The sequence below is a fragment of the Aythya ferina genome (genome assembly GCF_964211825.1).
Source record: "Aythya ferina genome assembly, chromosome: 1".
Lineage (NCBI taxonomy): Eukaryota > Metazoa > Chordata > Aves > Anseriformes > Anatidae > Aythya > Aythya ferina.
The window spans coordinates 120,093,908-120,107,132 of NC_140296.1; the positions used below are offsets into that span (position 1 = coordinate 120,093,908).

Consider the following 13,225-nt stretch of genomic DNA (forward strand, 5'->3'; position numbering starts at 1 on the left):
GTCATTTTTACACACACAGAAGTAAAATCTATCCAGTTGTGTATAGAGCGTAAATTATGTATGCAGGCCCACACACCCTGAGATAACAAAATTACCCAGCTTGCACACCAAGCAAGTCAGAAACTGTGTATTCACAGATACCAAAGTCAAGCCCAAGCCAATCAGTCCTGCAAAGCAGCTGCTATCTCAGTTGCTTATTAGTTCACGAGAACACTGGCCACGACCAAAGGCTTACAGCATGCACTGAACAGCATTGGGTCTGCTTTCAAAAGCCTGCACAAACACAACCATGGATGAATACTATCAGAGGAAGGGGATAGTACAGAAACCTATTTTAAAATTTTCCTCAAAACATGATTTATTTTTTTAAAAAACACTGAAGAGAAAACCCTTAATCTTCAATACTACATAATAACAGAATCATGCTGTTTTGTGGCAGAATGCTAAGTTTCATTTTCAGCAGGAAAAAAAAGTGTATAATAATTTTCCTGATTTAGATGGGTTTTAGGTCAACCTTAGCTACATACAAATGAATGTTTTGTTCAAATTACAGGGTAATTTTAATTAGGACACCCTGTTAGACATCCTGTTGTTCTATTTAATGGACTTTCTCAATTATGAGAAGAAACACCTCCCCATCCACCCGTGATTCAAGTTAAGGTAAAGATTATGCTAAATAAATATACAAAGATAAAAGATATTTATCCTGCATTAGATCTTTTTATTTCTCTTGATCTTTATTTGGCAACTTCTATATTAAAAGGGCAGAGTTCAGAACTCAGCACCCATTAAACACCTGTTTAAAAACCACTTGAAGCACTGGAAACAGCCAAATATGTCCCAATTAAGCAGAAATGTTGGCACTGCTGTCCCAAGTAAGGAACACCCATTGCCATTTGCTCTCATTAAGTTAAACGGGTTTCTTGGGACATAGCTGAATTCCTGATTACGTGCATTGCAAATGGATGGAGAACACCAGAACAATAAAATTTAATTCGGCATAGCCTTCTGTCCAGTTGTCGAGCACAGTATTTCGGGAAAAGCGGCTGAAGCTTTGGGAAGCACCCAAGAGTTACATGCTGGGTACAACATAATTCACTCTTCTGTCAAGGAACTCTTGGTTAACCTGAGATAATCAGGCCTGGGTTTCTTCTCAGCAGCACTCCCTGAGATTAAGAGCCAATTCCCTTTTCTCAGCATTTCCTCCTCTGTACCTGGTGTTAGTTTGACTGTCTTACACACTTTCATTTGTTAGTTAGAAGCACGATACGCTACCTTTTATATTCACTCCAGTGTTAAATCAGTCACCGACTGCTTGATTTCATACGTTTATGAGTTCAGTGATGGAATGACAAGCCCACAAAATAAAGGCTTTGTTCATAGATCAGACGCGGTACTGCAAGTTTTCAAAATATTTTTGTCAATGTATTTTAAGACTCTTCCAGAGGGACCAACTGCATGGCTAACAGAAGAATCCTGTCTCTATCATCCATTTAACCTCCCGGCCTCTATCAAGGATGCAGACATGCTTGCCAATAAGTGACAAAGTCAAGTGGTCTTTTTCCAAAAACTCAACAATACATTTCAGGGTGGTGCCACTAGAAACCCACTAGACAGAATCAGAGCAGAGTCGTAGTGATTAAAAAGTATGTCTGAAATGGTTCTAATATCCATGCTCAATCCTCTATAATCCCACTTCATTATCAATTTATTAACTTCCTTTGTTGTCCTTTCTGTCACACTCCTGTGCTACTCACTAATATATCTTAGTTTTTAAGGTGATTTACTCCATAAGCACAAAAAGCTAGCATGCATGGCATAAAACCGATCAGTCAACTGTATCCGAGTAAAGGATGTGCAATCTCTAAACTGATACCTTAAAATTAAAGTTATTTAAAAAAAAAAAAAAAAGATGGTTTAGCACTATATACACACAACTTAATTTACAACTCATATAACCAGGATGAAAAAAAAAAAAAAAACTCTATTTTTCTCTTCAGTTTTGCCACACAGACCTCATATAAAGCCTGTTGGTTTTCTAGTACCTTTTGTACTTAGTGTAGAATTCACAATTATTTAGCGCCTACATTTCTAAGTAAACTTCAGTACAAGAAAAAAACATTCTGGGAATATAAGATATCAGCTAGCAATAGCTACTGACCTAAAACTATATATATTTTCAAGACAACCATAAGAGTGGCAGATGCTTTCTTGTTCTGGCTGGCTACAAAAGACACCAAGAAATCCTAAGATAGACGCTTGCATACTTACTCTTTGCTTGTCCTCTCCTTCCCTCCCCCCCCTCCAATAGCAAGTATTTTTGCATACAAACAACACTTTTCTGATTTGCTGTTGCTCTTTATTTAGATATCCACGGGTGCTATATTCACTGCGGTCTCAAGAACAGTTTCCCTTCCATATTCCTACTGATCTTAACAAGAACGCTGGGCACCAAAAACATCTGAAAGCGATAAATACTCCATGCTCTGAATAAAATAATGAAGAATAAGTAAGTGTTGCTGCTTGTAGCAAAAACGCTTTACAGCAATATTCCCAAAACTTGAGGGCCACTGTCCTTACTAATGCTTAAATTAGGAAATTACTAACTTCCCCTCTTACAATTGCGGGCTGACATGTTCAGTAGATAGCATTTGTAGTCGCAGCACTTCCAGGCTACAAAGAGCTGTAAGTGCTATCACTACGAACGGATGTTTTTATTAGTAGACTTTTTTTTTTTTTTTTTTTTTAAGACAGTAACCAGAAGGCAGTAAGGAGGTGGGAGCACAGGTACAAACAAAAAAAAAAGCAAGCCCCACTACAGATCGCTACAGCACATGAGAAAAATCAAGTGATGACATGACCTTACTGGCTCTGTCAGAGTGATTCCGGGTTGATTGGAATACTGGTTTTCATCTTCTGCATCTCTGTTAGACAATTATCAAAACTGTTTAGCAGCATCACAGACACTGATGAACCATTATGTACGACGTGTACCTAAGCACACCAAGCAACCTGAAAGCAAATTTTACTACATCTAAAACAGTAGTATTCCACCCTGTAGAAATAAAGAGCAACTGCTCTGCAATACAGTTATTGAAAGGGTGGAAACAATTCATGCTATACATTTCAACTGGCTTTTCACTTCTGCTGAAAGGGAAGTGTATATCTAACCATAAAGAAGTTGCTGCTAGACCCTTCGATGCCCCAGCTTGCCAAAACAAAGGGACCTGCAGATTGATGCTTCAGCATCAGAAATTATTCCAAGGGAGGAAAGACTTGGCTTAGATCACAGAAACCACATCATCTATTTATATTTGATATAAATAAGAGATATAGGTTAAAAGGAGAGAAAAGAACAACTTTTGACTTCTAACTGCATACAATAGCAGATTTTAAGGCGGGCATGACCATGTATCCAAGCCCTAGTAAAAAGTGGTAACACCCAACAGGTGGGGGGAAAAAAGAGAAAGGCAGGAGATACTAGAGTAGGCTAATACTTTCTGCAATACAAAAGCCTACCCAAATATTGACACCCAAAGAAACAAAATAAGATTTCAAAATCACCCTTGTATTAGGAAATACTCTCCTCATACTATCAGGACCCCACAGTGGAGCAGCACCTTTCAAGACGAAGTGCAGAACTGCAGTCTTCAAACAGAAACTGAAGTAGAGAAGGAAGAGAGCAAGAATCAAGGTGTGGGAAAAACAGGGAAGACAAAAAACAGCTGGAATTAAGAATCCAGGTAAAGCCCTTACCACTCAAGCAGGGCTGCAGGGAGTTAAGAAAAAAGGAGAGAGAGGCACATAAACTTTATGCACAAAGTGAGGGGAAGTCAGTGGAGGGATATATTACAAAAATTAATGTTTCAATATGCCATCTTGCAATATCATATTGAAAACCACACCACTGTGTGTTGTTACTGTATTTGACCAAGTGTACCATCGTGTTTAATTTGAACTTTATGATAAATCACATGATACAGGAAGGCAACCAAGTGACTCACAGTCCCCTTTGAAATCTTACCCTATTAAAACTTAGATTGTAGCAGCAACACAGTAACCAAAACCTACTGACACTACACTGTAGGAAGGGAACAGAAATATTGAAAAGCACATCCCCGGACTATTTGGTCATTTGTTAGACACGAACAGTAACTTCCCTGTGCCAGCAGTTACTGTTGGACTAAGCGGTAGATAAATTTGATGTGTGCATCTGATACAGCAAGCCACAGGCTGCCCAATTTTCTAAGGAGTGCACAGACACTCTGCACACCTGAGCACGATTAAGTCTTACTGCTTATGAAGAAGAGTCTGTATTGGCAGGGTATTCATTGGCTTGAAGGCGAGGGAGGCAGTTGGAGGAGAAGCACAAACCTGTTTCTGCTCACTGCCACCAACATTACTGCAGGCACCAGTAATGAGGTGGACAGGCTAGAAGGGAAACGGGATATAGACCAGGAATGCTTTATCAGCTGCAAGACCAATGCTGGTTTTGGCACTACTTCCCCTCTAGTGAGTTATGGGGAGAGGAAAACAAACAAACAAACATACACACACACAAAAACCACACACACCAAAAAAGAACACAACCACCCAAGCAGGTGCTAGCAATCTGAGACCACATGATGCCAGCTACAGCTGCTTCAAACCGATTCAATTACATCTGCCTGAACAGTCCCAGGACATTGAATCCACTGAAGAGAACCACAGGTTGAAGCAAGACCCAGTTCTTTGGGATTCTGACATTAAATTAAGGTGGAAATCCCCCCAGTTGAATTCAGGAGAGGAAATTCAGGCACAGACTGAAGCACATGGACGTACACAGTCTAGGATAAGATGGAAGCTGGAAGATAGCAGATGCAGAACACTGGAATACACAGCAAAAGCCCTTTGGAAAGGATGCCTTAACATTTTCCTGAAACAGCCTGACAGCACTGCCTTGTTTCCCAAAACACTGGGTGCAGTACATTTGCTCGAACATGCTCTTGGGATTGGGACTTCACTCCAAACCTTGTTTGTACAAAAAGGGGCCAAGCAGCTGGGAAATTCTGGAGTGTAGTGTGTCCTCATTAGCTCCCATCTGCCATCAGAACTCAGCTCATGGCAAGTTTGGCTAAGTCCTGGTGTTCTCAGGTCCAAATCTGGGTCAGTTTTAATTACACTATACAGAATTCAGTGTGCAGTTTTTAAATCCTTATTATACAGTGCAGAAGAACGGGCAGCTCTCCAACTAATCAATTTTTTAAAAGTACATATATAAAAATTTTAAACCAGGCTAGACAGACAGTGGGTGGAAGAGGGAAAAAAAAAAAAAAAAAAAGTATAAGCGAGTACAGGGGTGAGTTAAGAGAACTGTTAACAAAAGTGGGTCACCAGCAAGTTCTGCCTTAAAACTTCAAAGGAAGGGGGAAAAGAAAGAGAAAAAAAATATTTTTTTTTAAGACAGTACAACTGATGTGCAAGATGTGTACAAGTCATACTCCTTTTAACATCAGCATAAGTTACACACAACAATGCTACAGCCAGATCACCATGAAGGGAAAAAAAGACTCTTGTGGCTATAGGACCACATAGCAGGCACTGCTTGACCTATTCCTATGTGTTTTAACAGTCATATTGCCTGGATTGAAAAAATCTTTTTCCCCATGGACAAATACGAAGATCATGGCCTTTACCCCACAGTTATAGAAAAGGTGCAGTGGTTAGTTCAACAGGATCCTTGAACATGATAATGAATTGCCGTAATATTACTCTAAATCCTTACGTATTGAGTGTTTTTGAGCAAGTCTAATTGCTATTTATTTCTCCTTTTTCTATGCCCTCAAATAGCCATCAGCCAGGTCAGGACTTGAAAAGAGCTTTGCTTGCCAGGTTGCTGGCAAACAAAATAATAGGAGAAACAGAGAATTGCATGTTTTTCACTGAACAGACACTTGGGGTAGGATAACATGCCAATTCTTATCTGTGTAAATTGGGCTAAAATCTACTCTTAAAGTCAACAACCAGACTCTACCCTGTTCAGAATCTTTGTCAGATGCGAGGGAGCAAACAGGAGTCTTCAGTGACAGCTACGTACATAAAGGTAGTTCAAGAATGGAGAAGGATGATCAAGGAGCAACGTAAATCTCAATGAAATGATATATGCTTGTTAGAAAAGTATAATATTCTGCCATTCCCCCTACACAAAAACTAAACCTTCAAAGAATTTCAAGTCTGCATTAACCATTTGTGTGAACAAATTCCTGTTAAAGAAAGATTTTCTCTTCACATACCTTGTGAAGAATCGTCAAAGCTGTTGTTTTATAGCTACAGCATAGGAGAAGCACAACACAATTCTGTTCTCCTTTTCAAGTAAGTTTTCAGCTAGTAACTCTCCCCCACATCTCCAACTGATAGGTGAACCTAGTATATCCTTCCACAGTTCAGAAGTCTGCTGCTGACTATTTCAAGATCAACAAGCACTACAACACTAAACTAACGTGTTTTGTTTTTTTTTTTCCTTTGAAAGAAAGCTTTTTCTTTATTGTAACCTCTCTCCCTCACACATCTGTAATAAATGTAAACCCACAGCTCAAACATACATTATGCAACAACCCAAGCAGAAATCAAAGACATAAAACCATACCACAAGAGCATTACAGGCTTCAGTATCACCAGCTTCTCCATTATGATAGCAGGTCTCAACCGTTGGAGGGCTTTTTGCCCATACCACCTGACTGGTCTCGAGCTCCAACAATCCCCACCTGGGCCCTCTTGTATTAATTAGGACAATTAGCCTCACCCTTTCTGGGATAATTGTCAATTTAGTTGAGCTGACACCAAAAAGCGGATTAAAAAAAATATATATAAAGAGTCTGAAGCCAAAAGTGGAGGAACAAGAAAATTATCCCATGCAAATCTGTTTTCTAAGTGTCTGATTTTTTTTTAGCAGAACTTTTTGCTGTGAAGTTTCTGTGTAGATCAACAGGGTAACAATGTGCAGAACATAAACATAGCAAACACCACGAAATTTATCCTGGGCATTATCATTGCATCATTCTTGTAACAGAAGAAAAATTTGAGTGCCCCAATGTTTGCTTCGACTACGTTCTCTTTTAAAGCCATGATAGTGCAGTCAGGCATGGACTCTGGAAGACGTGACCCTCAGTGACAAGGCAAAATAGACAACCTGTAACTACACACACTGAAGAGTGGAATAATAACGCTATGTAGTGCTGTACGTGCTCTGGAAAGCCGATGAGGAAGTTCAGTGGTGAAACAGGCTGGCAACTTGGGAGCCTGGTAAGGGAGGGCTCTGCACTTCAGAAGGAAAGTTCAGCTTCTACCTGCCTTTGTTATATATGTTATATATCATCTGTCAATGTAGCTTTATTAAATATTTTTGCATACCTCTTTGGCCCCTCTGCTTTTCCTCTTCTTCCACTTGAAATATATTAACAAGCCACCCCAAAAGGCAGGAGTCAAAGACGGCTAGCAAGTGCTCAAGTGGACTTTTACTAGGCTCTGACCAATCTTAAGGACCACAAGTATAACAAAAGGTGTCACCGACTACCTGTTCGGATGGTCAAACTATAGAATAGAATGAACAGTAGCCTCTGAAGAGCCTTTGCATTCCCCTCTCTGGACATGTGGAAACTGCAGCCAAAACAAGGCCAAAAACAAAATGGCTGACTCCAGAGTGAAAGGACAGGTTCTGCTCACTGCCATACAGATGGACTTTTATCCCCTCTCTCCTCCCTCTAAAAACATGTTCAGGTGTGGTCCAAGTCAAAGTCACTAAAACTCTTCAGGTTCTCCTGAGCTGATACTGCATCCACCTCAGTTACCTGCCGTCACCCCAACTTGTTCAAGGTGTATTTGGTAGTGCTGAATTCTGACCAGAGAGGCTACAGGAAAGGAGACTTGCTGATACTTCTGAATAATCCATGCTGTTCTTGCATGGCAAAGCTCCCACACAAGCACAGCTTCCTGCTGCAATTCTGTTCATTAGGAAATGGTGAAAGATCTGGCATGGCAGATGAATGCAGATATACTAAATAGTAACAAAGCAAGTATGCCATCCTGAGACAGGGGACGTTTTATTTTGCAGGCTGTCAGCACCTGAGGATGTTAAGGAGGTGAGAGTAATTTACCGAATGAATTAAACCATGGGGGTCCCAAATAAGAAATTAAAAAGAGACTCTTGTCAAACATATCTCTACTAAAATTTGATGATACTATATCCAACTATCTTACTGTATCTACAAATAGCAGCTCACGTAATCCTCTTAGTGGGGGTCTGTCCTTTTGACTACATGTGCTGAAATACCTAAGAAAACAGTCTGATTTAAAAACAGAATGAGTTTCCCAACTTCATTGTCCTTGGTTGTGAGATTTTAAGTCATACCTTTAACATTTGAATGCCCATTTTTCTATTGCATTTTATTTGTGAGTGGGTGTTATACAGTCTACATAAAATGAATCACTACATAAAAATGCAACACCTATTATCATGTATTTCATAAATACCCAACCCGTAGTGTGTGCTGTGCAGCACAGTTGTTATTACGAGCTAACAGCATGTTCTACACTAACAGAAGTCCTACAGATCTCATTTCTGTGAATTTTAAGAATGGTAGAGCAGGACTGAGGAGGCATTTGTCAAATTTGTGTGTTCCCTGTACCTGCAAGGGAGGTGGCAGCCTAGAATTCTCTCACTCCAGTGAGGAGATGGTATCAAGAGGGGACTAAACAAGGCCAACCAAAGGGATCACGAGTACTTTCCTAAAGAAAAATACCATATTTATTCAAATGTCCTCAAATGAAAACTGTATCCTGACTAAAGTGATGTCATTTTGCAAGTTGCTAGCAACATTACTGTGGTCTAGTTTCCTGCCTGCATGACAAAAGACACTAAAAATGTGCACAGACCTAAATACATATTTTCAGCTTATTCCATTATTGGATAGCCAAACTAATGCCAGCTACTGAATTCTGAAGGCCCTCTGTGATGAAATAAACGTTAACACAAGTTTAAGACCAAAAAGAAAGTGACAGCAGATATCACAAGAAGATTATGAAAAGTAATTTTACATTATGCTGCTTTCATATAGCAATATGAGATACAAACACCAATTATCCCCATTTCCTAGTTGAGGAAATAAAAACCCCTCCTTTAAGACACAAAATAAATTAAGGGACCCATGTGCTGAATGTGCAAGTTCATGGCATACTCTGTTTCCTATTCATTTTATCACGTGTAAATGTGATAATGTGTTAAGTACCCTTGGTACCTAACGATGAGTACTTTGTTTTAGTCAGCTTAGGAAGTCAACAACAATACACAAGCATCAGAGCGTGCATCTGGAGCATTACTCAACTGAAAATCTACCATGTCCACATAACCTCTTCTTCCAGACCATATGGACAGCACAACCCTGACACTAGCCAAGGCAGTTAATGTCAGAAAGAATCTGTGGATGGAGCAAATCAGAGGTCTTGCTGCCCTCCACTAAACCTTTCCAGTTGCTGGCAAACTGCTGGTTACAGATTTTCTGAGCAAGTGATTATATTCCTACCTTTGCGTTAAACAGCCCTGGATGGATTTCTTTCAGGAGCGTATCTAATTTGCTTTGTAGGCAGATTTCCTTTCACTTTTTCTTCATCTTAGGTTAATGACTTCTACTGTCAACATTTGCACTGTGTGACTCAAGGAGATTTTCTAGAGCTGCAGAAAAGAGATCTCTGATACAAATATGAGGAAGAGACTGGACTATAGATCACTCCTCTTGGGCTAACCAATATAAAGTAGAGTCTCACGACAATGGCAGATCTGTTTCTGTCTCATGGTGAAAATTTAAAAAGATCACAGCAATGCTATAGCTTTTCTGTTGGTTTAAATGGATTTATAACATACTCAGTCCCTTATAGAAGAGCACACAGATATTTAATTTGAGCCAATAGGCACAAACTGAGTAGGTATGAAAATGAAATGGTCTCAATTTGCCAGTCAGACACGCAGTCTGACTGTATCGGCTGCTAAGATGCTGCCTAAGTAGGCCAAGATCAAGGTTGCAAAGATTGATTTGATTCCCATCCTTCAAAGTAAAGAAGACCCAGAAATTAAAGCTCCTAATAAAATTGAAAATTATCCCTGGAAATCATCTTGTACTGCCACACTGCAATGCACGTATGATGCGTGCACGCACACATACACCCCCCATTCACTCTCCAATCCATCTTATCCCCTGCATTTTTCTGTTGCACCATTGCAGACATACTCACACTGAAAGAACATGACAGCAAGAAGAAACTAGCACTCAGTGGTGCAGAGAACCTATGCTGCTGTTCTCCTTTTCTAATCAGAAAACATTGATTCACTCCTACTTGCCTCGCCTCCCTGCCCCTTACCAATGACAAACTCACCTTACATCTCTATAATGCTTTCCTTGGCCAGGTCTGCAACCCCAGGCAACCCAGCCTTGATCGTAGGCAGCAAAGGAAGAGAGATCAGCTAAGAGTTTGCCATGCTCAGTGCATGTCACATAACACAAGCAACCTGCTAACGAGCTGCTATGTGCTCTCTCAAAGTCACAGCTGCCAGCAACAATTGAGCAAGTGCAGCCTAGCTTTTCAGGATTCCTGCCTGTTGCCCAGGAACCACACAAAGCACTGGAGATTTTAAACAGGTGCAAACAGTGCTTTTCTCCCATGCCTGGTCCTCCAGCGTGTCAGGCAGCACAGCCTCTGCAATGGCAACACAAGAAGAACCAGAAAGCAGCAAATGAAGTTTTAAAATGCAATCGGAGGTCCTGCCGATAAAGCTACACTTTTATAGCATGAGAAAAATGGCTTATACGTAGCACTGCGGGCAGATAAAGGAAGACTTGGTTGGGCTTGCCTTTGTGTAGATCTGTTTGTTTGTTTGTTTTTTAAATGCTTTAAAGCTCATGCTTACAAAATTTCCTAAATTTGTCAGTATTTATCACCTGGAAAAGATTTTGGTTTATTGTAAACAATAATGTTTCAGAACTCATAATGAGAACAAATAATAAATGAAAAAGGTGCATTTTAAAGCTTACTTTTAAAATAATTCTATAGCTGTATATGAATTTTTATTGCTCAAGCCTGTATGTTAAATAAGTGTATTTACAGGCATAATATAACACAATTATCTGATTTTGTGTGTGTATAGGGATTAGATATGTACCATATGATTAGAGCCCACAGCTTACCACTCTAATACTGTGAGTACACAGCTCAATGCATAAGTGGTACCATAGGTAGACAGAAAAAGTATTTCCCCAAAATCTGACAAAATTAGACAAATTATTTCTAATAGTTAGTTTTGCTAGGCTTGTTAGTTTTCTACAATAACTCCAGAACAGTTTGTTTTGTCAATATTGCCTACACTCTGTTAAGGTCACCTGTATGGGTTTCTTAGCCATGTTCCCATGTTGACAATCCGGCAAATTCCTGTTAATTTCAGGCAGTAGCTTGCCTGACTTGGGAGAGAGCAGGAACTGATTAAGGTCATTAGGATCTGGCTCTCCAATGTTATGATCAACTACTAGTCTAGTTTCTATCTGCTACTTACAAGGCTGCTCACAAGAGCAAGCACAGGTCAAGTCTTGAGCAAGGCTCTCGCACTGTTTGTTCAAAAATGTTGTAATGCTGACATGCATGCTAAGGGCTTCTGTCTAAAGAAAAACTGCTCAGATAGACTTTACCTTCCCTTTTGGATTCAGCTTTCCATTTGGATGGGAGGCTGAAAAGGCTAAAGGGTTCTCTTGTACAGACGCCAACAAAAACAAAGGTAAACTTAGAATTTTCATTAACTGTAAATTACAAGAGCAAACAGAAATAAGGATTGATGTGAGCAACAGGGAATGCTAAAGCTTCACCAAATGTAATGTGTAATGCCTCAACCCAAACATATTTTGGGATGACTGCCAAGAAGATGGGTATAAATGTGGGAGGCTTAGTAGAGTACAGTTTGAGCTAAAATGTGTAAAGTTTTCACTTGTGCTAAGGAAACATTCATAGCTAGGTAAAAACAAGGCCTTATGAAAAATTCAATTTTGCATCTAATCTAAATTTCCCTGGGCAAAGCAACTGCTCTCTGCCTAACTGATCATCAAGACAGTTGTTGGTAGCATGTAATTATTGTGGACGGTATTGCCATGTGTTAGGTGCTAGCTAAACTTTGTAGAGCCTGGAGGTGTCTAGCCCAGTGTTAAGTGGTTTGATGTTTTCACTTCAACATGAACTGGAATTGGTCATTACAATGCTTTTGCCATTCAGTGGACTGATAACACTTGTACAACCACCAGGCAGAAAGGCCAGCTCTGTCTACCAACCTTTTATATGCTATCTCACTTTACACTGTTATCTGGGATATATATTTTGACCCAGAATCTCCTAGTAATGAAGGATACAGAATCTCGAACCACCAGAGCTTCTCTGATGGAGAATAATCATCATGGTATCTTGAATATTACAGGGGCTGTGGTGGAAACATCATTAAACAACCCAAACAATCTCTTGGTTGTTAAAAATTCCCCAGCAGAAAAGAGCCAACGTGGCAGAGTTGTGGTTTATCCGCTGTCAGAACTGTGCCTCAACAGTAAGAGCATGAGATGCTTGACTGGAAGCCTAGTTCACGAACTGGGACCTAGGTTTATTTTCCATCAGATAAGCAATGGGCAATTTTAGTAAAGACAAGAGACTGGGGAATATAAGACTACAAATTCTATGGAAATGTTCAACACAGGCTCATTTGTCAGCTTTTCTTAAGATACTTTCTTCTTGAGTTGGTAAAAAAATTCTTTCAGCAAAGAAAAAAGAAAAAAACACATCAATGGCATTAAAGCTTCTTATCTGTTTTGTCTCCATAGACTTCAGAAAGCATACACAGTAATGAAGTTCCAAGAAGACATTTTACTTAATACCGCTTCAACTTTATTCGTATGCTTGGTTCCAAGATCTTGAGACAGTAACACAAGTTACTTCGTGTTTCTCCATGTTAAGTGCAGGGTGTGATCTTTCCTTCTCTGTGCCTGAGATGATATAGCATCTGCAGGTGACATACATACAGACAAGCTTTTAATTCTCCCTAATGCACCTCCAGTTCGAAAGATGTGGAAGTATGAAGTGCCTATTGACAAGACAATATAGGAATCATACTGACAGTAGCCAATGCATCCCATTATGTGGCAAATAAACATGACCCTGTGGTAAAGAGATG

At 39.7% G+C, this 13,225-nt stretch overlaps 1 protein-coding gene across 35 annotated transcripts in view; it reads right to left on the reverse strand.

Annotated features, from left to right (window-relative positions):
- ZBTB20 (zinc finger and BTB domain containing 20) overlaps window positions 1-13,225 on the reverse strand; it is a 457,627-nt gene that overhangs the window by 365,116 nt on the left and 79,286 nt on the right. For 5 of the 35 annotated variants that reach the window (XR_014688575.1, XR_014688579.1, XM_084506525.1 and 2 more), the window contains exon 1: window positions 6,626-6,757. The exons of 26 other annotated variants lie outside the window; for them this stretch is intronic. The gene's annotated coding sequence lies outside the window, so the exon portion shown is untranslated. 4 more of the 35 variants (XR_014688581.1, XR_014688582.1, XM_084506514.1 and 1 more) reach the window with 4 other exon arrangements.